General features: G+C 33.7%; 1 protein-coding gene across 3 annotated transcripts in view; it reads right to left on the minus strand.

Annotated features, from left to right (window-relative positions):
* CSMD3 (CUB and Sushi multiple domains 3) overlaps window positions 1-26,759 on the minus strand; it is a gene marked incomplete at its 5' end in the record, with an annotated part of 1,086,230 nt that overhangs the window by 1,002,931 nt on the left and 56,540 nt on the right. The window lies entirely within an intron of this gene.

Raw genomic sequence — 26,759 nt, forward strand, 5'->3', positions numbered from 1 at the left:
TTTCAATACCAGTGAAGGAAAAGATTTTGGCTGGAATTAGACACACACTGATGGTATTCCTATATTCTGTGCCTTTATACATAACACCTGCTACAAATCTTTACTCAAAACTATTCAGGAAAAAAATACTTGCCTGTGTTGATGTATTTGAAAAATTAATTTTCCTATTAATTTTGTAAAATAAATACCTTGTGATGCTATCTTTGATTTTATGGACACAGAGTCTTTTATTTGATAACTTTTTTATTATCAATACTATACATACCTTCTCCCAATATTTTTCAATTTCATAAATGGATTTAAATTTGCTTAATATGTGTATATGTGAATGCCCACATCCCAGTGCTTTCAGCTTTGTTATACACATTAATTGAAGAAATACAGATGTTTGTTATCAACTTTACCATTAATTTTGAAATATCATCAACCTTTTTGTTTTCTAAGCTTCCCTTAATAGTAATGACATGAAAAACTTAAAAGCAACTTAGAATTCATCACTTTTAATTGATTCATTAATAAGATAAGAAAGTCCAGAGTATGCATTATTGACCTAAGGTACTACATGAAGTTAGAACTACAACCATGTCTAGAACACCTGAGTCACATACAAATGGATGTCCACTATGACATATTGTTCCCATTAATCTACACCATCCCTTTTGGGAGAGTTGTCCACCTCAGGTTAATTAAATGCATAAAGAGGAAAAATGATATGATATCTCATTTCTGTAAATCCACAATGGTGTCAACAATTTAACATTTAACTGAATACTTCTCTAAAATTCATATGTAATTAAATATTTTTTCTATTAGGAGGACTACCCCCCAAATAGTGCTCTCTCTCTCTGTATATGTCTGTATCAATATCAGTATCAACCCATATTTATATTTATATAATTTATATAAAAAGTACTTATGTACTTTATATAACACAGAAGAGTAATTCAAACTTAGTATATTCATCTACAAACACACATATTTGAAAAAAAAATTACTGTCTGATAAATACACTATGAAAGGCACCAGGCAAAGAATATGTGCAAATGTAAATAAAATTTAAAATAGCATTTTATAGTCCATAAAAAGAATATATTGCCATATATTTCTTGCCCATTTTTTAAATATTATTTTGATGAGTAAAAGTTTGAATTTTTATTCAGACAATACTACTTCTACCCCCAGTCTCCCTGATGTTTTTCCTAGAGATAATATTGGTGCTAAGAAATCCTGAGAAATAAAGCAGTTTGAATTTGCATCCTTCACCCACTACTCTGTTTGCCTTCTGTGGTTTTTCCTTTGCTTATTACATTTTAAAATCCAAGTGTTTTTACTTTATTATCCTTGGACTTTTTCTAGTTAACTAGAAAAATGCTAGTTACTACTAATCTCTGTTAAGCAAATTTTCATTAAATGTTTTCAGATTAATATTATAGATCTCCTTCAAGATTTTATATTTTAAAAGAAAAAATGAAATCCCATGCAATAATTCAAAGGGGTGGTCCTTCTTCCATACTAACATTCAATAAATGTGAATAAATTGGTCAAGGGTGGGAATTTCAGGCAAGTAGAAACTAGTTAAACATATATTTGGAACTGGACAACTTCACACTATTTTTCAAATTCAACAACTATAATACCCATTAATATATTAAGCCCAGCTGTGGAAGAATTGAGAGTATTTGAAAGTATTCTTAACAAAGCTCAGTAAGAGTTGGCGATATTATCATTTAACTCTCATTCCAATACAACTACTTATTAAATTCTTCTTTGTGCAGACTTCCATATGCTCTTTGTTGTTAAAGAGTGGGAAATGTTCAGTAAAAGAAACACCATAGGGGCTTCCCTGGTGGCGCAGTGGTTGCGAGTCCATCTGCCGATGCAGGGGACACGGGTTCATGCCCCGGTCCGGGAAGATCCCACATGCCGTGCAGCGGCTGGGCCCGTGAGCCATGGCCGCTGAGCCTGCGCGTCCAGGCCACAACAGGAAGAGGCCACAATGGTGAGAGGCCCACGTACCGCAAAAAAAAAAAAAAAAAAAAAGAAACACCATAATACAAAAGGAATTTAGCATGAAGGTAGGATTAATGCTGCTTACATCCTTATTCATGCCTGGACAGTACTGTAAATGATTTCACATTTGGAAGACAGTGTTCTACAGTATTGACATTAAAGCAACTTTTTTTTCCCTGAAATTTGTGATTATCTATTTTAACATCTATAAGAAAAGAATGGGGCCTTATGATATAAAGTTTATCATAATCTTTGTATGGCTTTGCCTGACTTATAAGATCAAAACCTATACAATGGTGCAAAAAAGATGTCACCTTAAGGGTGGAATACCACAGAATAATGGATATAGATAACAGGCATTTTCCCTAAGGAAATTTTTTTTTTTTTTTTTTTTTTTTTTTTTTTTTTTTTTTTGCGGTACGCGGGCCTCTCACCGTTGTGGCCTCTCCCGTTGCGGAGCACAGGCTCCGGATGCGCAGGCTCAGCGGCCATGGCTCACGGGCCCAGCTGCTCCGCGGCATGTGGGATCCTCCCGGACCGGGGCACGAACCCGCGTCCCCTGCATCGGCAGGCGGACTCTCAACCACTGCGCCACCAGGGAAGCCCCCTAAGGAAATTCTTATGTGCCTCATGAATCATTGCAAATATAACCCACAAAATAAAAAGTTGTAAACCAGAGGAGAAGCTTAATAACATATAATGGCACACATGTTGCTGTCAGTCAGTTAGTTAATAAATATATATTAACATCTATATGCTAGTAGTTGCCAAGAATATATTTGCAAGATGGGAAATTCACTTTAAGCTTAGATTATAATCTGGAAGTTATCTACCCCCCCCATGAAAGGAACAGGTAGAGCTCAAAGGCAGCCAATAGAAAACACTCCAAGATAGATTAAAAGCCAAAGACCATCTCACACATATATACCCACAAATGCCCAAGAACATTAAAAAACTATCAATAAATACTTTGCAAAAAGTATCAAAAGAAATAAACCTCCTTAGCTATAAAGCTGAGAGAGCATTAAAAAAAACAAGACTGTCCTGGGAACAACTACATAGAATATTTAGCGATTAGTATTAATGAGACAATTTTTAAAATCTGCCAACATAAAATAAGAGTGCCTGATATAAGACTATAATGCTATAGAAATGGCTTACAGAAGATTTAGAAGAATGTGAAAATGAAATAAGAGCAAGCTACATTAATCATAACTAGGATAAGGGTCTTCATGAATTACTTAGGTGAAAGAAACTTAAAATTAGAAGTCATATATAATTGTTTTGTTTATGTTATTTTTTAAGAAGTCCAAAATTTAGGAATAAGGCAAAGGATGGTTGTGTGTCCTTTTAATGTCATATCAGAGCATTGTCTAAGAGGCACACCCAAGGAGAATTTAATTATCTATGTGAATGTAATTTTTATTGATTCAATTATCAAAGGACTAAAGAACAGACTCTCTGAAATTATCTGTTAAATTGTTAATCTTGTCTGATAGCGAAAAAAATATTTTCTGTCTATTAGAAAAGGTAATCTCAGAGGTGATAGTTTTATTGCCCTGTAATACATTAGCCAGTTTTATACCTAACCTTGCAACCTTATTTCAACCTTTTTTCTTTAACACCTATAAATTCTCAGCATCTTAAATCCTTTCTGAACCAGCTTAACCATTGTGCTGGTTTCCTCATTAAAGATTTAAATAAAATTTTGACACGTGTGTATTCTATACTTGAATGGAAATGTATTTAACTTTTTGAAAATTTTACACTCAGTGTTTCGTACATTATTATATAGTGGGTTTTATTTAAGGTATACTGTCCAGTCATGTTTATCCAATCATTTGGTTTTCTTCACACAGCCAAAACTTCAAAGACCCTTAGAAATGTGACTGTAATAATTGCTTTAGCTATAGTCCTAATAATGTTTGAAGTCTTACTCTTTTTACCATTATGAGAAGCTATATAAATAACACTTCATAAAAATATTTTGTTGGGTAAGATGTAAATCTTACACTTTTTTAAACATTTAAATTAATTTATATGGTATTATAGCCACATATTAATGTAAAAATGAGTATGTTTTTAAATTTATTGTACTGTACATAAACAAGCATTTAAACATTTAAAACTACTTTTAAAATCAAATGTAGTTCCAAATATTTTTAAAAAACCTATTTGCTCTTTTAACATGTTTTAACTTTAACTCAAACTCATCATTTTAATAAGAAGATTCAATGACTTTCATAATTATGGACATTTATAAGTGTGTTCATTTGGACATAGAAGATGAAATTTAATTATTTTTAAAGGCATAATATGTATGCCCAAATGTAGGTTCCTATAGAAATATAAAAATACTTTCAAATAGCCTTTGAAACATAACATTTACATGTTTGATTTGATATAAAAATGTATAATACATAAATAAATATATTTTCTTTAATATTAAGTACTAAAGAAATACATTTAATATTTGAACATATTTTTCTTACCTTTTCTTACCTTTTCTTACCTTTATTGAAAGGTAAATATATGATTTAAATTATTTTCTTAGTAATTAATATTTTGATTAAAATGATAACAAACAGATACATTTTGTTCCAAATTTGTCACTCTAAGTACTCACAAAGAGTGGGGGAAATATACAATATAATGGTACATGGCACATTCGGTTCTCCTATGATATTATATTTGGTTTTGCTATTTAAAGTAAATATTATATAAGAAATCAAAATTTGAAACACCCATTGATATCAATTTTTAAAAATTCATATTAAATGAAAGTCTACCTTCATTAACATTGTTTGCTTTCTAAAATACAGAAAGAATAAATTATCTAAGTATGTATACAAATAAGACATTCCAGCTATGAAGCAATATCTGAATAACTGATTTGTCTATTTCTTACTACTTTTTAGGATATGTTGATAAGTCAAAAGTAAGATCTACAAAACAAACATTGCAATTTAAACTGAGAGTTTTCCTATGACTTTTGTGTGGCACGTGTCTGAGAGCTGAGTTTTTAGTTCACTTGGAGTACGTTTTTATTCCAAATAAAGTATATATTTCAAATTTTCTACTTGAGTTTGTGATATATGATTTTTATAAAACATACAAAATATATATTTTACAAAGAATAGAAACTCTATTATTTGGGAAAGCACAAGACTTGGAGTGGAACCATCTGCACTTCAGCCAAATTCTGCTGACTAGCTTTGAGATCTATACTGGGATTAAATCATTTTATGCATAAAATAAAGCTTTCAACACAAGATTATTATAGAAAATTGTACTGAGTAATGATTTATCCACCAAAAGTTATTTATTCAATACTTTCAGTCTTCCTTAGATGAAAAAGATTTTAAAACAGGTATTTTGTAAAGAATAAACATGAGCATGCATGAAACCAAAGTGTACATGTTTTTCTGAAAGATTTTCAAAATCACTTCATCTTCAAAATAATCATCTAAATTGGGATCAAAGTGAATAAACTACTCAGGGAATAAAATAGACAAACAAATAAGTAAATAGGTCTGACACAAAGACAGCATGCCTATAAATTAATAACAGAATTCTATATGTTTTTCTGAAGAAGAAGATGACAATGATGATGATGATGATGATGGTGGCAGCAGCAGCAATAACTTGTATAAAAATGGTGTTCCCACTTTTCTTCTTACAAAGGCTTTTATTCTTGCTATCACAAGTTTGCTAAGCCCAAAGAGTCATTTAAGAACTTCCAAATATGTTGTAATGTGAAAATCCCAATATATGAATTGGGAGATTAATTCCAGTTTTCATTCACATATTCAAAAATATGTATATATTGTCTTCTCCATGTCAGTCCTGTGCTGAGGTCAGTGAACAATCATGAACCAAACTGACATTTTTCGCCCTCTGTTTGGAGCTATAGTCCAGTTGTGGAGGCAGATGTTAAATAAATAAACATCTAATTATATATTGTGATAAGTTATATGAATAAAAGTATAGTGTTTAATCCTGAGAGTATAAGGGTGGATAATAGTTTTAGATTGAATGGGCAAGGACGGTGTCCCAGAATAAGAGATGTTTTGTTGAGATTTGTAGAAGGAGGAGAAGCCAGCTGTGTGTAGAGTCTAAAGAAGAGTTTTGCTTGCAGAAGAAACTCATATGGGAGTGTCCAGGTGCAAGAAAGTTTGATGTTTGAAAGCAGTAGTTGTCAACTAGGGGAAATATTGCCCTCCAAGGGACATTTGGCAATGAATGGCTAGAAACATTTTTGGTTGTCACAACTGAGGGGTGTGTGTGTGTGAGGCTGATACTGGTGTATAGTGCTAAAGTTCCTCCAAGACCCGTGACAGCCCCTCAAAGGGGTTGAGCTTGAGAAACCCTGCTTTAAAAGAATTGAAAGAAAAAAATGTGCTCCAAGTCCCAGTGCTACAAGATGAAGGGAATTTTGGATTCCATTCTGTGCAAAACTGTGTATTATCATTAGGTTTTAAGTAATTCTATAACATTTATTTACATTTAAAAACTGTCACTATGGGAAACCCTGGGCCAATGAAAAAGGATCTGTTTTTTCTCCGTGGAAGGAACATTAGAATGTAGTCATAAGGGGAAAGGGAGGAAGTAAACTATAATGAACATAAACCCATTTGCGCAAACTATGCTAATCTTTTCTTTTACCTAGAATGAAAAAATATCAACCCTCAAATCCCCTCTTGGTTATAAAGGGTTTTCTGAGAATCACAAATACACACACACACACACACACACACACACACACACACACACTCATACTCATATATACTTTGAGTATTTTCTGGATAATAGAATAGCATGAGATAAAAGCAAATACAGGAGTGACAGTAAGGAAACCATTACAATAGTCCAGGAGAAGTATAAATGATAACAGCTTGATCTAGGAAGGAAGCAATAAAAATGGAGTGAACTGGTTGGATTTAAGATATGCAGTGGAAGTAAAACATGAGGAGTAGTGATAGGTTGGATGTATAGCATGAGGAAGAAGACGTGGTCAGGAACACTTCCCAAGTTTTTGGCTTCAGCACCTAAGCAAATCAGGTGCCAGCAATCAAGATTGAAGGAATGTAGTTATGATATGAAAGAGCTTTGCAATAAATTGATTCCTCAAATGCTCTACCCTTCTGTAATTTAATAATATTTTAACTTAGTTTACAATTCTAATATTACACCTTTGTGTATTTTATTATATTTGAACTAAGGTTATATTTATCTTTTGGCTACAAAACTGAAAACAATGACGTTATACTTCAGTGATCTTGTATCAATTGTAGGGGAAATTTGTGGATCAATGGAAAACTATGCATTATTTATACACTAGGGTACACCCCTCCAAATTTATCTGATTCCTGTTCTATGGAAGCTATTTTACAACTCTGAAAGATGTAGAAAACTGATAGCAATGCAAATTAGGTCCTTTCCAGTAGATGTTCAATTGACTTCCCAGTTTTGCCTCTATTTGAATATGCATTTCAATATTCCTGTTCTATAAGTAAGTCTGTTCTTTGAAGGATTCTCTTTTTAACTGGTTATAATATCTACCTGGTTCCCTCATTCATTAATGATTAAAATAAAATCTTTTACATGTGTTCATTTTGATACATCTATGAAAGCTGTGATTGCACCTTTTTTTTTTTTTGGAAAGCTATCTGTCTACATGTTTATTTTATTTCATTTTAGTATAACAACGTGTTTTTCCAGTTCAGTTCAAGTTATTTGCATTACATCCTTAAATTTCTCAAAGTGAGGCATAAATAAAATATGGTTAAAAAGAATATGTTATCTCTGAACTATATTTTCCTAAATGTATCATTGAAATATTTACATATAAAAATGCTTGTATGTTCCCTCTCTTTTCTAATTTAGAAAGAGGCGAAATAATTAGAAAAAGAAGTAGCACTTTAAATACCTTTCTTGAAACGGATCTTAATCCCAGACTAATGTTCCTACAACTTGCTGATAAGGAATAACTGCTGCCTATCTCAGAGAGACTGGCAGTGAAAATCAACCACAACTTACTAACACATCCAATTTCAAAACCAAAGTGCCCCAACAGTAACCTTCCATTATAACACACAAAAAATGATTGTAAGCTAATTCTGTCTTCTGTGAATCAAATAAATTGATATTTGGAGCAATTACTTTTAACATAAAAAGTCACCAAATGAAAGTTCCATCTTGCCCAAGGAATGCTTTATATTCATATATTGTTTTGATTTGTGCTACTCAGAGGCAAAATGCTTTCCAAAATACATGATGTAGCCAGAAAATGGTGTTTTGAAGTCCTGCAGTCTGTAGTAAAACAAAGAAGCCAACAAGAAAAAGAAAAAAAAAAAGGCAATCTCATAAGATTGCTTCTCACTTCTTCCCTCAGGCCTTTTCCAGGCCGCCAGCTCTTTCAGCTAGGAATAAATCCAAATTTTGTCTCCATATATAAATGCTAAGCTTGCACAATTTTTCTTGACTTCAGAAATAGATGTTTATCTTCAATAAAGTTGTCAAATTATTTTAGGAGATTTTATTTGACACAACTGATAGGAATTCACCATGACACATAAACTAAAATGGTTTCCTAGATGCTAGTGGACAGAGATGCACAAATAAAGAGTTTACAGAGATAATTAAGGTGTAAGTGGGAAAAATCCATTCATAGAGCATATATGGGAATTACAGAGGGTTGTACAAGATGAAATATTAACACATGAAAGATACATTTATGAAAATAAAGAGCATTCAAAGAGCAGAGACTGATCTAGGCATTTAAGGCCTGAAGTTTGTTCTTTTGGGGAATCTCACTTTTAGAAAAAGAATGCAAAATTACCAAAAGGAAATTACTAAGGTCTCTTCTGTGTTTTTGAGAGGCTTGAGCAAATGAAGGGCTATGAAGCTTAAATATCATTAGAATAATTCCATCTCTATTAAAGAAGCAAAATTCTTTTAAAAATACTGTCCAATTATTAATTCATTTATTAAACAACATTTAAAATACCTCAAGCCCCTCACATGGTAGTTTCTGGAAGATACAATGAGGAATGAAAAAAGAAAAGTGCATATCCCCTTGCAGAATAAGGTCTGGGAGAGCAGAAAACACATTAATTAAATAATAAAATGGTCACTTTGGTAAAGGAAGTAAGACATAAGTTTATGAAAGAGGCTATATCTGAAAAATTTAGGTAATATTCTAGCATAAACAAAAAAACTTACCCATAGTCCCAGCATACAGAGATAACCTATGCTACTGTTTAGCCCATCCACAAGTAGGTAAATCTGATATTCTTTCGACTGTACCATATATTCAGATTTATACCTCTTTATTTTATTTACATTAGTGTAGTTAAAAATTACTTATTAATATATTTAAAATATGTAATTATAGTTAGTTATAACAAATGTGTTTAAACAGCCCCCTATTTCTGGAGAAGTTTTGCTTTAAATTTTTACTCCTAAATGTTACCATAGCAAACTAAATATCTTCTTAGAGTCCTACATGTGGAATTACTTGTGCAAAATATGATTTTTTTAGTTTGTACATATTGCTAAGTTACTCACAAGAAATATTTTACCAATTTAAACTTATGTGAATTTTGAATTAAGATAATTTTATACCACCCTCATTAGCACTGGTTGTTATGATTTATAAACAATAAAAACTTGATAGTCAAAAATGTATTACAGTTTTGCTTTACCTAACATTTATTGAATTTGAATTGATGGTGAGTAAATTTTACAATTGTTAGCATTTTCTATTTCTTCAGTGACTTGTCCAAATTGAGTCCATCATATTTTTTTCTTTTGGGTTTTTGTGTTTCTCTTTATTGTTTTTGTGATCACTTTTTGTAAAAAAAGAAAAAAAAATTAAATCGATCATAGTATAATTAAGGTATTTTAAATGAGTAAATTTTTTTTCCCTGAACTGTAGTGCTCCATACTGAAGTGCAGACGAATTAGGACGAAATATTAGAGACAGTAATAATAAATGGGGAAAGTCCTGTGAATCTATATTGCAAGTCTCGTAAAACTAGTGACTCTATTCAGCAAATATTTATTAGATACATCTACACAAGAATAATACATTTGCTAAACATTAGAATTTCACAAAGGATATGATAGTGAGATGAATCTTGAGAGAGAATAAGTGTGGGTTAGGATAAGAAAAAGGAACAGACACTTCGTCTATAGGGAACAGCATTTAGATAGGCACGGAGGGACAAAAGCAGGGATACAAGTGCTAAGAAATTCAAATAGCTGCTTATTGACAAAGAATAGAGAAATCAGGAAAGCTGATGCATAAAAGTCGAGAGATGGACAGGAATGACAATAGTTTTAAAGCAAAGTAATCACATGCTTAAATTTATGCTGTAGATAGATTAAATTTCAAGGACCTAAGGAGAGATTTAACAAAAAAACAAGGAAAACAATTATATGTCTACTAAAATGGTCCATACTTCAGCTGTGAAGAGGACTTGCCACAGAACCCCCAGCAGAAGTGGAAATAAAGGGATGCACATTTGCAAGAGACAGTTGAAGAAACTAGATGAGTGCAATGAGACAATGAGACAATATACTTGACCTTTAGAGATGGTAGCACAATTCAACAAGATGAGGTTCTAAGGAAAATACAAAGTTTGGAGAGACACGATGAGTTTCCTTTTGATCATGTTGATTTTCAGGTGCCTGCAGATCATCAAGTAATAATGTCCAGTAAGTAGTAATGTTAGGGTTTTGGGGAAATTGGCATTTGGTAATTGACATTTGAGTTATTTATTTAAGAAAGTTTCCAGAAACTTAAATGATTTGAACCAGATGGGAAGTTTTTCTCAGGTTGATCAGTCTGGTCTTATATTGTTAATAATTCTGGACAATACCTCCTCCCCATTCCAATGGTCATCTCCTCCATCCAGGTGCTCATTGGGTCTCACCAGCTGGGTTGCCAAACCTTCATAATTTGTCACTCTGGTTTCAGTGTTGCCCCCTTTCTAACCATTCTCCAACTATTGCCAAAGGGACTTTTCTAATACATATGATTAAGATTCACCACCTTATTATTTGTTATAGTCTTTGGAAAATGGTCTGTAATATAAATGTTTACTTTTATCTCTCAACACTCATTTTTTACCCTAAACCACCACCGTAATTAGGAACATGTCCTATGCTTTATCAGGTGTATATTCCTTAAGGCTAAAATATGAATCTAGGGTCATATTCTAATTATTGACTTCTCTTTCTCCTTTACTAGACCGTAATATTCTGGAGAAAATATTTTTACTTACCCTATCACTTAAGTATCCCTAGCACTTAGCTCTGTACCTGACGTTTGGAGGGTGCTCAAAATTTGTTTAATAAATGAATTCTGTTTCCTCTGAGAGAATACAATATTCATTTTTGAAGAAGGTCTTAGATGGGAACCTATGAATACAGTGTATCAGTCAGGATCCAGTCAGGAATACAAAAACCACACTAACTCTTTCAACAGAAAGAAAATATAGAGCATTGGTTCAACAGATGTTGAAGGTCAACAGAAAAAGTGAAACACTGGATCCTCATGAAATAACAGCAGGTCCCATCCATTGAGCTGAAGAAACAAAGGAAAGGATTTGGGTTTTACAGAACCGAAAGCTCACTGAAGGGATCCCAAAGATATGGGAATCAGATCTCAGGGGAGCAGGCATCACTCGGCTGGTTCTCATATATCTGAGAAGGCATAATGAGGTTGCTTTGGGAAGTACTAAGAGATCTGGAGAATTAAACAAAGGGCAGCTGCTGAGGTGTAAGTCCACACTGGAGCTTCATTTCTAGAAAAGCAAGAAAACAGGAAGATGCAAATACCTTCTCCTCTCCTCTGGCTTTCTGAAATTTGCTTTCCAGTACTCTTATTTGTGGAACCTAGTAGAAAGCCAGCTGAAAAGGGATAAATTGAGTTTGCATAATCCCAGTCCCAGGACCCAAAACAGGGTTTTTTTTTTTTTTTTAATACTCAAAACGGCTGGATAAATTAAGAGCTTAGAAAATAGTTTAACAACCAGTGTATGCAAAAACCAACTTGGCCTTAAAAATTTATTCTAGAATTCTGATAAGTAAAAGAAATAAGAATTCTGATAAAAAATAATGAAAAGCATACCCATTCAGAAAAGAAGTTAGAAAAGATGACTTAACAATGTTCTAAAACATTAAGGACATATTTTGCTTATACCCAGCTGTAATGATGTACTGTATAAAATTAAAATGAGCTCACTGAATTCATGGATGCCCCCTGAAGGATGTGTCAGGTTTGAGGACTGATCAGGAGTACACTATGAAGATAAGGTGCTCAGTAAACCTTGTGCTGACTTCACACCGTGGCTTTGGTTAACACATTTGGCCTTGACTTTCATTTTATTTTATATATATAATTATATAATATATATAATTATATAATTATGTATATATATAATTTTTGGCTGCATTGGGTCTCCACTGCATGGGCTTTGTCTAGTTGCTGCAACAGGGGTTACTCTTTGTTGCAGTGCATGGGCTGCTCATTACAGTTGCTTCTCTTGCTGTGGATCATGAGCTCTAGGCAGGTGGGCTTCAGTAGTTGCAGCAGTAGGGATCAATAGTTGTGGCTCGCAGGCTCTAGAGCACAGGCTCAGTAGTTGTGGCACAGGGACTTAGTTGCTCTCTGGCATGTGGGATCTTCCCAGACCAGGGATTGAACCTGTGTCCCCTGCATTGGCAGGCAGATTCTTAACCACTGTGCCACCAGGGAAGTCCTGGCCTTGACTTTTCTTGGGGGAACAGAAGTGTTAAATGAATCTGCACCTCAGAGAAGATGCCAGTGCTGGGGATAAAATTTGTGGACCCGTTAACATTTACTTGAAACCATGAGAGAGGATAAAACCTCCCAAGGGAGCTGTGTAGAAAAACATAAAGTACAGAAGATTGTGCTTTGGTAGCAACAATATTTAAAGTTTATGGCAAGGGATGAGGAGAGAAAAGAAGAGATTGGAAAACACTAAAAGATGCAATTCAGTAAAAATGGGTGCAGCTATCTATTACTGTTTTAATTTGCATTTTTATTAAAATCTAATTGAATGTTTTTCTCATTTTTAGTGGTAGTTTGTTTTTCATTTTATGAAGACTATCTTTTTATTTCTATTAAGTTTTATTTTGGAGGTTTCATGTTTTTCTTTTAGACATTTCTATGAACCTTTAAATATAAAGTTGTATTATCAGATAGTAGAAAATCTTTAATGACATCATTCTAACTGCTCCTCTGCAACAGCCTTGAATTTTAGTTGCAGTTTGAGAAATACTGTGCCAAAAATACAAAATGTTTTGAAAAAGCCCAAATATATGGAAATGCAGCAGAAGCTGTGCCAGTATTCTCTTCTCCTCTTCCCTCTCCTGCCTCTTTGTTTTGATAGGCAGAATTTAAACATAGCTGTTAAGGATGAGGAATGGATGTCTTTAAAGCAGACTTCTTGGATTTCAATCTTATTTTCACCATTAACAAGCATAGACTCCTGAGAAAATTATGTACCTTCTCAATGACTCACTTTCCTCTTCTGTAAAATGAGGAATAAAATATGTCTCTCAGATGAATGGATAAAGAAGATGTGGCACATATATACAATGGAATATTACTCAGCCATAAAAAGAAACGAAATTGAGCTATTTGTAGCGAGGTGGATGGACCTAGAGTCTGTCATACAGAGTGAAGTAAGTCAGAAAGAGAAAAACAAAACACTGTATGCTAACACATATATATGGAATCTTTAAAAAAAAAAAGGTTCTGATAAACCTAGGGGCAGGACAGGAATAAAGACGCAGATGTAGAGAATGGACTTGAGGACACAGGGAGTGGGAAGAGTAAGCTGGGACGAAGTGAGAGTAGCATTGACATATATACACTACCAAATGTAAAATAGATAGCTAGTGGGAAGCAGCTGCATAGCACAGGGAGATCAGTTCCGTGCTTTGTGACCACCTAGAGGGTTGGGATAGGGAGGGTGGGAAGGAGATGCAAGAGGGAGGGGTATGGCCATATATGTATACATATAGCTGATTCACTTTGTTATACAGCAGAAACTCACACAACATTGTAAAGCAATTATACTCCAATAAAGACGTTAAATAAAAAAAATATGTAAGGTGATTGTGAATGTTAATTGAATTGATGCATGAAGATAATTTAAATAAGTGCTTGCACATAAGAAACACCTAGTAAATAACAGTTTCACATTTTTTCATTTCTACTCCTTTTGACTAGCATACTTTGGCACGTACTATTAAGATCTCTTTCTCTCTCTCTCTCAATATGTATATGTATGTGTACAAAAAACCCCCCCATATTTTATAAACGAGAACACTAAGGCCTAAAGATAATGATTTTTGACCCAAAGAGCAGCAAATGGGCATTCAGTGAGAATCATGGCTGTTAGGCTGCATTCACCAATCTTTTTCACCACTACATCAGAGTAAGCTGCAGGGCTTGTTAAATAAGATTATGAGCCCCTCTCAGTCCTACTAAGCAACATTCTATAAAGATTAAGCCCAGAACTTGCATTTCAGACTACTACTTCAAGTACTTCACAAGCACACTAAATCAGGAAATCTTTGTGCAGAAGAATTTGTGATTCAAAATGTTTATGAAGGGACAGCATGAAGGAAGAGAGCTTCCAGTGATGGAATATACAGAACACATATATTATGAAACATTTCAGATCTTTTCTTGTCACCAAACCTTGGAAAAATTCTCTTTTGATCCAGAAAGGCAAGGAATATTTTGAATTGGAAGGTTTTTTGACCATATCAGAAGACCATTCTGTTGGCTCTTAAAGAAGATTCCAAACAAATGCAGTGATGGTTTGGATGGAAAATTCAAGATATTTTTCATTCCTTAATTGGAAACATACTTGCTGGTTTAGTTGTTAAGGATCCAGCAGTGGAAAATTAACAAAAACAAAACCCCCCCCAAATTTTCTCCTCTCATTCTGGCATAGTTACATTTTACCTTTACAGTAACTGACCTCACATCAATGAGACTGAAATGAGATAATGTCTGTAAAACTTTTTGTAAATTGTAAAATGTAATGGACTGAAAAATGGTTTTTATTATTCCGTTTTTATGAACACAGGAGTACTTCTACATTACTTGCCCACTTTATACGTGTCTTTAATCAACAGATACATTAGTAAGCTACTGTGTTTCAAAGACTACATGGTAAGGGGCTTCCCTGGTGGCGCAGTGGTTGAGAGTCCGCCTGCCGATGCAGGGGATACGGGTTCGTGCCCCGGTCTGGGAAGATCCCACATGCCGCGGAGCGGCTGGGCCCGTGAGCCATGGCCGCTGAGCCTGCGCGTCCGGAGCCTGTGCTCTGCAACGGGAGTGGCCACAACAGTGAGAGGCCCGCGTACCGCAAAAAAAAAAAAAAAAAAAAAAAAAAAAAAAAAAAAAAAAAAAAAAAAGACTACATGGTAAGACATTAAAGCAACAAAGATAAACAAGATAAAATTCATACCCACAAGTTGTTCATGGTCAAAGAGTTCCAAAGACTAATAGCATAATTATAATCATATAGGTATTAGACATAGTGCATATAGAGCAGAGAGAAGAGGAATTTTACATCTTCTTGAGGGTGGTTAGGGAAGACAAAATTTGTGTGGGAAGGTGAAGTGGACCTCATAGTATGAATAGATTGAAAGAGATAATAGAGCACAGGAGAAGTGACATATAGAAGAATGAGAGGCATCTGAGATCATGACATATTCATAAAGCCAGTAGCTCTGTTCAGCTAGATGTCCTGCTGTTTGGGGGAAAGTAAAAAATGAGCCTGGATAGGGTAGAGAATAAATTCATTCATTCATTCATTCACTCATTCAATCAGTGTTTGATTATCTTTATGTGCTCTGCTAAGGAGCATAGGTAATGTAGAGCTTAGGTAACAGGATTTTTTTTTTTTTTTTTTTTTTTGCGATACGCGGGCCTCCCACTGTTGTGGTCTCTCCCGTTGCGGAGCAGACGTGCAGGCTCAGCGGCCATGGTTCATGGGCCCAGCCTCTCCGCGGCATGTGGGATCTTCCCGGACTGAGGCACAAACCCGCATCCCTTGCATCGGCAGGCGGACTCTCAAACATTGCGCCACCAGAGAAACCTGGTAACAGGATTTTAAGCAGAGGACACCCCATAATCAGATTTACATTTTATGTGTAGGATTGAGATAGGGCCAGAGGCAAACATAATTGCCTCACAGACAATAATACCAGCCTGAAGTAAAAAGTGCTATTGGGATATAGTGGAAAATAAAGGATATTAATGAATTTGAGGTGGAAAATGAGAGAGATAAACTAGAATTCTAGTTTTTATGAATGAATAAATAAATTGTGGCATCATCTCCTGAAAAAAAAATTTTGAATGGAAGATTATTAATTTGCTTCTGTACCTTACAACCATCTATTTGGCATATTATCCTAAGAAATTGTAGTTATCTGGTGACTTTTTTGAACCATTTGGCTGAGTAGGAAACTGAGATCCTTAATTTTTTTAGTAATTTTAAATTCACAAGCACTTAAACTAATGTCTGGCACATAGTAGGTACCCAGATGTGGTTGTTATATTGAATTGAGTATGTGTATTATGGCCTTTAAAATAGACTACCAAATTAACAAAATTATCATCAAGGACATTCAATCCAAAGAGAAACATTTACATTATTATAGTTGCTAAAGTTCTGAATTTACCAGCATACATTCCTTTCAGAAAAGACATCTTCAGCTATCTGAATTGCTTCACTGACTTCCATTACATAAATATTTTTAGCACACAGATATTAGCTACTGAGACATATTTGGTAATAAAATAAGATACCTGTTTATCATGAGCTCTAAAGCACCATGGGAATAATTACAGCATGAATGCATGAGCCCTGGCAGTTTTTTGAGTTACAGCTGTCTTTGAGGACATAGTCACTCCTCTTCCTATTCTCTTTTTTGCTCTCTGGCTCATTACTGGGTGATATTTATGACAATAAATTTAGATGTAGCAACAAGGTTGTTAAAATAGAAAAAGTCTCCTGGGCTTAATGTTAAATTTACATTACTCAGGATTGCAAAGACCTGTCTACCTGCAGCTAATTCCTACTCTTAACAGGCTGGAATAGACCAAGTACCTATATGTAGGACAAAATGAATATACTTTTTATTTGAAATTCAGTATTTTAAGCATAAATTTTATTATTTCTCACAAACATATTCCTCTTCAAGTTCTTCCTAAATTAGTAGAATTACTAATTTAGTCAGTCTCTAAAGCTAAAACAGCAATAACAACAAAAACGACTCCCCTTCCCAAAACTTGGGTCCTTAGTTCACTCCATCCATTCTCTGTCATCAATTTATTCTCTTATCTTCATCATAAAGTATCCATATATAAATCTAGTACAGTTATGAACAAAGTGGCTAATGTGTATTGAGCTCTCTTGATGTGCCACACACTGGCCTAAGCATTTCTATGTATTACATCATTTTACTTTCATCATTAAAACACCTTATGAGGTTGAAATTGATGTTATCTTCACTCTACCCTGGAAGAAACTAAACCATAAAAAGATTAAGTAACTTCCCCAAGGATACACATGTTTCAAAGTAAGATTACCTGAATTTAAATTTTGGCTTCAGTATGTGCTAGTCCTTGGATCCTGGGTGAATTACTTCATCAGTTCAAGACCTAGGTGACCAAAAATCTCAGTTTGCACTAGACTGAGAGACTTCCTGAAATACAGGATTTTTAGGGCTAAAACTGATACAAACCTGGAATAATTGATCACCTTTCCATATTTGAAAAAAGAGAATAGTAAAAGTGCCTGCCTTTCACAATTTTGTTGAGTATTAAATAATAGTCTGTAGAGTACTAGCATAATGATTGACTCATAGTCAGCATTCAGTAACTGTTCATTCTTATCATCATTATTGCTATTATTTCTCCTTTATCTTTCTTGTTCTAGAATCCCTTGCTATTTTCTGTTGTGTATATTTCTTCCTTAATTATCTTATAAAATCTAGACTCATAATGCCATTCTCATGCTAAAAATATGTGGTGACTCCACATTGCCTATTTGACAAAGTATCTATTATTTAACATAAGAGTCTTTGCAATCCATTCTTTTTGCTGTATAGTGAACTTCCTGATACATTACTTGGGTTGGAAACAAGGCAAGCTCTGTGGGCAGATATTCCTGATTTGGATCCAGTTCTACAGTTTCTTAGCTGGGTGGCCTTGGGAAATGCTAAACCTCTCTACATTTTTTTATTTTTCATTTTTAAATGAGGGTCCATAATATCCATCTTGTTGAACCTTTGTGAACATTAGATAAAATTATTGTAAATTATCTTGCCGATAATAGATCTCCAATAAGGTCTCATTTATTTCTATCCTCTGAGGTTTTACTTCTGCCTTCCCTTCCAAATCTGTCTCTGCCCCCTCACCTATACACCTAACACAACAATGCCAAAATAGTCTCAATGCAGTATTTCACTCACCATGCTGTTTCCTTTCTATATAATTTCTCCTCCCAACTTCTTAATTTGGAGAATTCTTCTTATACTTTAGGACTCTGGTAAAAATGTCATCTGGGAATATTTCTCTGTGGAACATTTTCTAATAAGTTCCAAAATATTCTTACTGCACTTTCTATTTATCTCCATTACAGAGCTTTTCACATTTAATATTTTTAATTTACTTATTCTGTTTCTTCCATTACCACCTTGTGAACTGACTCAGAGGTTCACATAGTATTTCGTAGTTATGGAAAGTAATACTCTTTTAAAGATCAGTAAAAGTAATGGATAAAATGATTTCTCTTACTATCTTTTATATATGAACTTGGGTTCAACCAAGGATCTGGCACTTGAAAAGGAGCTCATTATTCTCAATTAATGAATGATTAAATGAAAGAATAAATGTATTCAAATGGGCACTGTCCTTTGGTTGTTTCCTTATAAGTGTGTATGTGTGTGTGTGTGTGTGTGTGTATGTATGTGTATATATATATATATATATATATATATATATATATATATTAAAGATACTTTTATTACTCAAATATATTACAGAACTTCTCTGAGACCTATTTATAAATCCTAAAGCTTGGGAATCTTAAGAACAATCAGTCCTATGACTGCAAAAAACCTTTCTAAAGAAAGCTCTACATTTGGAGAGATAAGGAAAAAATTCTCATGCTGGCAACGAAACTGGGAAAGCATCTACATTTTTCTGAAGTTGACAAGCCTTATGCATTAGAGAGATGGGAACTGCAAATGGATACAAAGAATACTGGCAAAGAAATACTGGCAAACTCAGATATCCCATTAAAACCATATAGGTGAGTTTAGTATATGCATATATATAGATATTTATATTCAACAAAAATATCTGGAAATATTAAGATTAAGAAACCAGGCAGGAGAAGATCCATAATAAAGTGACACAAAAGTTGACCTAGATATTAGGGCTAACAATAGGCACTACGTATGCACATTTTGAGTGTTCAAATATTCCAAGTGTCTCAAATGGGTTTGTTTTGATGAAACATTACAGTAATTAGGAAAGCAAATCAAATATGTATAAGTGCTTCGGTTGGTTTCCCATGGTGAAAACATGGGATAATTAGTTTGTATATGAAATTTTGTATAAATTCCTCACAGAGTTCCATGACTTTAGAAGTAATTATTTATATTAGAAAAGCAATGTCATAACTGTGACAATGCCTGACAGTAAGAAATTATGGGACGTTATGACTAGTTTGGGGGATGTTCTAATTAGTAAATAGAACTCTTGATTAAATCTGATGTTTTATTATATGAAAATGTGAAAAAGTACATGATAATAGTACTGGAAGGGCCTGGTATGAATGCCAGCTGTGGGACTGAATGGAAAATAATATATATATGAGGAGATGCAATGAAAAAATTGACAGGATGGGATCTAGATGTAAGCAGAAGAGACATTTCAAAAAAAGGATCCAGAAAAAGGAAGAACATGACAATAACTGGCAGGAGGATGAATAATGAGAAGAAAAAGAAAGAGGATGTAAACAAGAAGAGAAAGGTAATGAAGAAAAGCAAAACCAGTCTGAGCAGCAACAGTATAGAAGCAATATTAACATACAGTGCTTACTAAGTGGGGGGAGCTAATCTAAGTACTCTTATTATGATCCCTAATATACCTAATAATTGGTAGAGCCAATGCTCAAACTCTTGCTGGAAATCACTCTAAAAACAAGTTATCATTAGTTTTGATGGCGATGTAAAAAGAATCTTTTGCCTAAGGTATTGATTGATCTAGATTACAGCTGAGGTAGAGGATATTGACCCACAGATAGTACAGAAGTACATAGTAAAGAGGTAAATGTTTCTTATACCAAATCAACAGAGAGTGCTGATGCATTTCTCCTTTGTTCAGGAGTTGACAAAAAAAAAAAAAAAATGGAGATAAGAAGGAAGTATAACCAGAACTTAGGTACCCTTGATGGGTTATAGCAAAGGGGCTACAATTCAGACACAATTTAATCCTCAAGCCAGTGCCTATGGTGATTAACTTTAGTATGTGATTCTAGGAGGTTTACTTCCTTTGTCCCTCAGTTTTTTGATGTTAAAATAGCATCTAACCTTGGAACATCTTACTGACCAGATTAGCTAACAGATTTTGAGTGTATATCATGTGACAGGGACAGTTCTTAAGCACTTTACTTATATTAACTTATTTACTCTTCCCCCAAATCTTACAAGATATGCCATACTATTTTCTTCACTTCATAGATAAAGAAATGAACACAGAGAGATTAAATAACTTAACCAAGATCAAAGCTAGGATAGCAGGAAATCTGACCTGGGATGTCACATCATTAACCTGAACAGTACACTAACATCTAGAATAATGTAGATTCTAAACTATTGGAAAATAAGTGTAAAATAAATTCAGGACCTTACCTCTATAATGATCTATTTGTCACCAAGTATTCAAGAAATGATTGATGGGCCTATAGGTGATGATACTTATATTTTAAATGTTTATAGAAGGTTGCAGTTTAGGAAGCACTTACACATATGTTATCTCAGATAATCCTCACAAGAAATCTACAAAGTCACCAGCAAAGAGAGAGCAACTCAGAAAGAAAATTGTTTGCAGTTTCATGAACTGATGATGACTTTCTAGTCTTTTCATTGCACACTGAATATAATTTTCCTTCTTTTCTCCTCACTTTTATATGTGTTATCATGTATACTATATTTCCAAATTCATTGTACAATTAACTACTTTCTTGTAAGAATGTAAAATGCTATCATGTATCATAAAGACATGCCTTGAAAATATGCATCATACCTCTCCATCTAGGTTGGGAACAAGCCTTATGTCGTATACTTTGTTTCTATATTCCATAGAATCTGAATGGCATGTTGTGCTTTGTAAATACTGTTGATAATTTGAAAGTTTTGTTAAGCAGCTTTTTGAAAGCTTAACAGACAGGACCCTTTGATCACCCTTTCTATTGAACAACACTAAAGAAACCATTGAGGCTCACAGACTCTGCACTGAAAAATTCACAAGACATAAAAATGATTTATCAGGTGAAAACAAATAAACTTCTAAAAAATTTCAACTCAGCCTTTATACTGACAGAGGCATTTAATCTGAAAACTAAGATGAAGCTGGAGAAATTATGATGAATCTGTGTCATGATAAGATACCTACCATCTTCACTTCAATGTACTGAGAAGAAATTGAAGTGCAGTGTCCCCAAGGTTAGAGTGGGCAAATTATGCTACTTATAAATTACCAATTCTTGTTGTTATTAGAGAAGGAAAATGAGACAGCTGCATGACAGTTTCACAGTTTGTGCAATTTCATTTAGCTCCAAGGGTAACAAACACAACTTGAAAGCACAAATACATTACAATAGACAACAAAAGCAGTTAGATTTTTCTGTGTTAGCTTTCCTACACATAGACAATGGAAATAACTCATGGTTGGAGACTCTTTGAAGGTCAAGAAAGTTATCATTCTGTTCCTCAACTTTATTTTTTTTTTTATAAAAACCACCCAACATGAACATTTAATTTTTGAGATGCCTTTGCCTGAAGGCATTTCTCTGAAAAACAAAGCAGACCCCCAGACCCACATTTGTAGTATCAAATGAAATAATATATTCTTAAGTGTTTTGTAAAATATTTACATGCTTTATTTTATAAAGAAGGGTTTAGTATAATAACAAACCTTTGCACTTTTGAAATATATTTAGAATGTATGGAATATGTATCCTGGTAATGACTTTGTTCCCAGATAGTTTGCTGGCAATAATAAATATACTCTAGCATTTTTATAAGTAGGTACTAAGGAATTCTATTGTTTGTTAAATCACAATAAAATGTTTCATGATCAAACATATTAGGGAAATTCTGAGTTAAAAAAGATTATTATTTACAAAAATGTTCAGAATCCCTAATATGCTAATATGCATTGTGAATTTCCAAAACTAAGAGGACTATTATATTTAGTTTGGTTAAAACAAATCCTTTTCATTGAACACTTTAACTTTGTGTTCCCTGGAACAAAATTCAGGAATTACTAAATTCATCATTTAATCTATCCAAATTGAATTTTTATCTCTAAGTGGAAGTGTGAACTAGAGGGAAAATCTCCTTGAAATTCTAAATAATATAGGATTACAAAATATATTCCATAAAAATTCTAATGCTGTGTTTTTAAACTATTATGAACATCTTTGCCTCTTTAAAAAGCGTTTTCCACTTTACTGAATGAAAGAAAAATTGCAAACTAAATTTTATAATATTAGTAGGCTATGGTCTCAGATGCCTCTGTGCTTTTCAAGTTAATGAATGTTTGCTTGCCTACCATGTGAAAGAAATTTTGCTGGATAATATCAATATGTAGAGGAAAGGCATAAGCTCTGTCATTAAGAAATTGAGTATATTGGAAGAAAGCAACAGAAACATAACTAAGTATAAGAACTGTAGTCAAAGTATTAACAAGGTGCCAATAAAGAATGAAGAATTGACAGGAGGATTCTGGGAAAGTTTTCCATAGAATACGACTTTGAATGTGGCCTTGATTGATGACTTGGAATTGGAAGCTGAAAAGAGAAAGAGTGGTATATTACAGAGAGAAAAACCAAAACCAAAGGCATGGAGGCATGAAATAGCATAGTATATGTTCAAGGTATGGCAGAAATGACATAATGACCATATGCATTTCTTTTGGATATATCTAATATTATACTATTTCAGGGACTAAATTTTTTTCTGAAATCAATATGGCCTTTGTGAGTACGCTAACAAAATTTGACATCAAAGACAAATATAATAAGTAGTTAATTTTAAGAAGCAATCCATTCGGTTTATTAACTTTTCTGTCCCCATAATCATAATTAATGACTTTAATGGGACAGTGATTGCTTATATCAATGCCTGATTTACTGCCTCATCTTAAAAATAAAAAAATTGGATGAAATATAGAAGAAAGTATGTGATTGTTTTAACAACTATTATTATGTGACTATTACAGACATTAATTTCTTGGCATTTAACTTTCTCTACTTACTGAGTCTCACTCCATCATTATTGCTCCATGATCTTGTACCTTTACTAAATAAAATTTCACTTTCTGTTATTTCATTCAAAACTACCTTTAATTAGTAATCCTTTCCTTTAACAATGTTCCTATACTACACAGGGCTTTTTTTCTACTCAAATATCTATTCAGATTCAGTGGTAGCTGGGTCCTGAAAAAGAAGCCAGCTTGGGTATCAGTTCCTTCCTGCCAATAATAACAATTGATTTTCTTCTTCCTAAATTGAAATCAGTGAGGAGAGGAGCTCTAAATGACAATCTATGTCCACTCCACTAACCATGTCATAGTTAATTAAATTAAATATGCTACATTTCCTTCTTTTAAGCAACTCTCTAAGGGATGACTTAGAAAAAGGATTTAATTATGCTTTAAATGCACCTGAGAGTGCTCAGACTTTGTAGTGAAACAAGATTCCTGTTGGGAATCATTTATTAAATGATTACTATATGTGACTCTGTGGAGCTCTTAGATGAATTAGAAGACTTTTTATTCTATGTGAGAGCTGTGGATTACACATGTAACTAAGAGCTGGACTACGTGCATGTTTAGCCACTTCAGGCACCATTATGAAGTGTTCAGGAACAATCTCAAAGTTTTAGTAAGGCATTGTACTAAAGAAGAGCTGTTTTACCAGTCTTATCACAAGTAGATTTGAGTTAAAAAACATTTGTAAATTTTTACTCCAACTAGTACACAGGAGGCTAATGTATATTCCACTTATTCAGCAAGTTTTCATCATTTGGCATCTATAAACTGGACTGGTGACTAAATTCTTTGATATTTTTTTCATATAGACTCCAAAATCTTCAAGGGCTAAGATCTTTTGTACCTCTGTATGCCTTATAGCACAGTAGCTCTCCGAATAAATATTTTAATCCGTGGGAAAATTGGTACCAAATTAAAATATTCAAAGGAATCATCTTTCTTTAAAGGAGAATCACAGGAGTCTTCTATAACTGTAGCATAAATTGTCTAACACAAAAAACGTAGTTCAGTTACCCTTTATCAAATCATACCTTTATTCCTTATCATTATCAGATAAATTATTTATTTATTTCATTATTTATTGCCTATCTCTTCAATCTAAAATATAAGATGCCTGTTTAAGGGATCTTATCTTTTTCACTATTTTATTCTCAGCATGCAGGACAGTGTCTGTCACATAAAAGGCACCCAATAAATATTTTTTCAAAGATAAGAGAATGAATGTTGGATGGAAGACAATGCCTACTTTAAATTTTGATAGAGACTGGAAAAACTGGCCTCTAGAAAGATTGTATTGATTTACACCCCTGCCAACTGTGTATGATAGTGCTCTATGCCTTACACACTATCCCAATTTTGTCCATATGAATGGTGAAAAACTCTCCATCTTTTTTTTAATTTATTTTTTATTGGAGTATAATTGCTTCACAGTGGTGTGTTAGTTTCTACTTTACAACAAAGTGAATCAGTTATACATATACATCTGTTCCCATATCCCTTCCTTCTTGCGTCTCCCTCCCTCCCACCCTCCCTACCCCAGCCCTCCAGGCGGTCACAAAGCACTGAGCTGATCTCCCTGTGCTATGCGGCTGCTTCCCACTAGCTATCTACCTTACATTTGGTAGTGTATATATGTCCATGCCTCTCTCTCGCTTTGTCACACCTTACCCTTCCCCCTCCCCATATCCTCAAGTCCATTCTCAAGTATGTCATGAAGAACCTAGGGGTAAAACAGGAAAAAAGACACAGACCTACTTAAAAATCTCCATCTTTTAACTCACTTTTCCCTGATTACTAAAGTGGAGCAATGTTTCATATGTTTTGTAAATATTTACATTTCTTCTTTATTATCTTTTCCTAATATTTACCAATTTCCCTATTGTTTGTCTCATTTTGTTGCCTTTATTTTATTAATTTGTATGAGCTCTTTTTAGGCTGCTTGTCTGTTGTGTGTGTTTCAAGGGTTCTCTTTCAATTTGTCTTTTTTCTTATATTATATTTTGAATCTCTAAGCCTTTTTTGAAGTAAAGTATTGTGGTGAAGGACACATACTGTGGAGCTGGACTGTTGGGTTCCAACACCAGCTTTGCTTCTCACTATTGTGTGACCCTGAGTAAGTTACTGAACCATGTCTAAATTGTTTCATCTGCAAAACTAGGATAACTACAGAGCTTGAACTTATAGGATTTTGAAGATTGAGTGGGTTGATATTTGTCATATGCTTAGAACAGTGTTGGCCCATAGTAAATCCTATAAAAGTGATTGTTATATATGGACCTGGAATTTGAAATCTTGGGAGAATTTCTCCAACTCCCAAGTTTATAAAATATTCTTCTGTATTTTATTCTGGTAATTTCACAGTTTCATTCTTTACGTTTAGATTTTTAATCCATGTGGAATTGATTTTGCTTAAGGTGTGAGATAGACATACTAACTTTCTTTAACTCAAATGTTTCAAACCTGTTATTGAATACACCATTCTTTCTCTGTTGACTTGAAATGCTTTAACATGGTTCTGTATCTGGACTCTATTCTACTTCACTGTTTTATTATTATTATACCAATAACATTTTAATTACTGCAACTTTTTAGTAAGTGATCTGGTAAGTCAAGTCCCTTTTTTATTCTTATTTTTTGGAATTTTCCTGTCTGCACATGAAAGTTGATTCTTCTGGCTACATTTAGAATGACTGCCAAATCAACATCCCACAAAATCTCACTGCTATTTTGATTGATATGGCATTAAATTTATAGATGATTTGGGGGGAATTAACATCTTTCTACTAATGGTTTTTCCAACCATTTCTTCATTTATTCTGGACCACTTAACTATTCTTTAAGTTGTGTTTAGAATTATTACCTTTCAACACAGTAGCTTTCATTTCATACAGACAACTATCTTTCTGTCCCAACAGTGCTTCAGATATGTAGCAATAAAGATTTAATTATTTTCCAGTCATGACTGCTAAACAAGGGTTAAATTTGGATAAAAATGTTTTCTGAACCTAAAAGAAATGCCTGATATAAACTTTGAAGGACTGAAGAGTAAGTTTAAATGTGATGATAAAACTGAGGGGTGTTGAGGGGTGGCAGAAAGCTGATGAACAAACACTGGCTTTGAACC

The sequence above is a fragment of the Hyperoodon ampullatus genome (genome assembly GCF_949752795.1).
Source record: "Hyperoodon ampullatus genome assembly, chromosome: 17".
Classification (NCBI taxonomy): Eukaryota; Metazoa; Chordata; class Mammalia; order Artiodactyla; family Ziphiidae; genus Hyperoodon; species Hyperoodon ampullatus.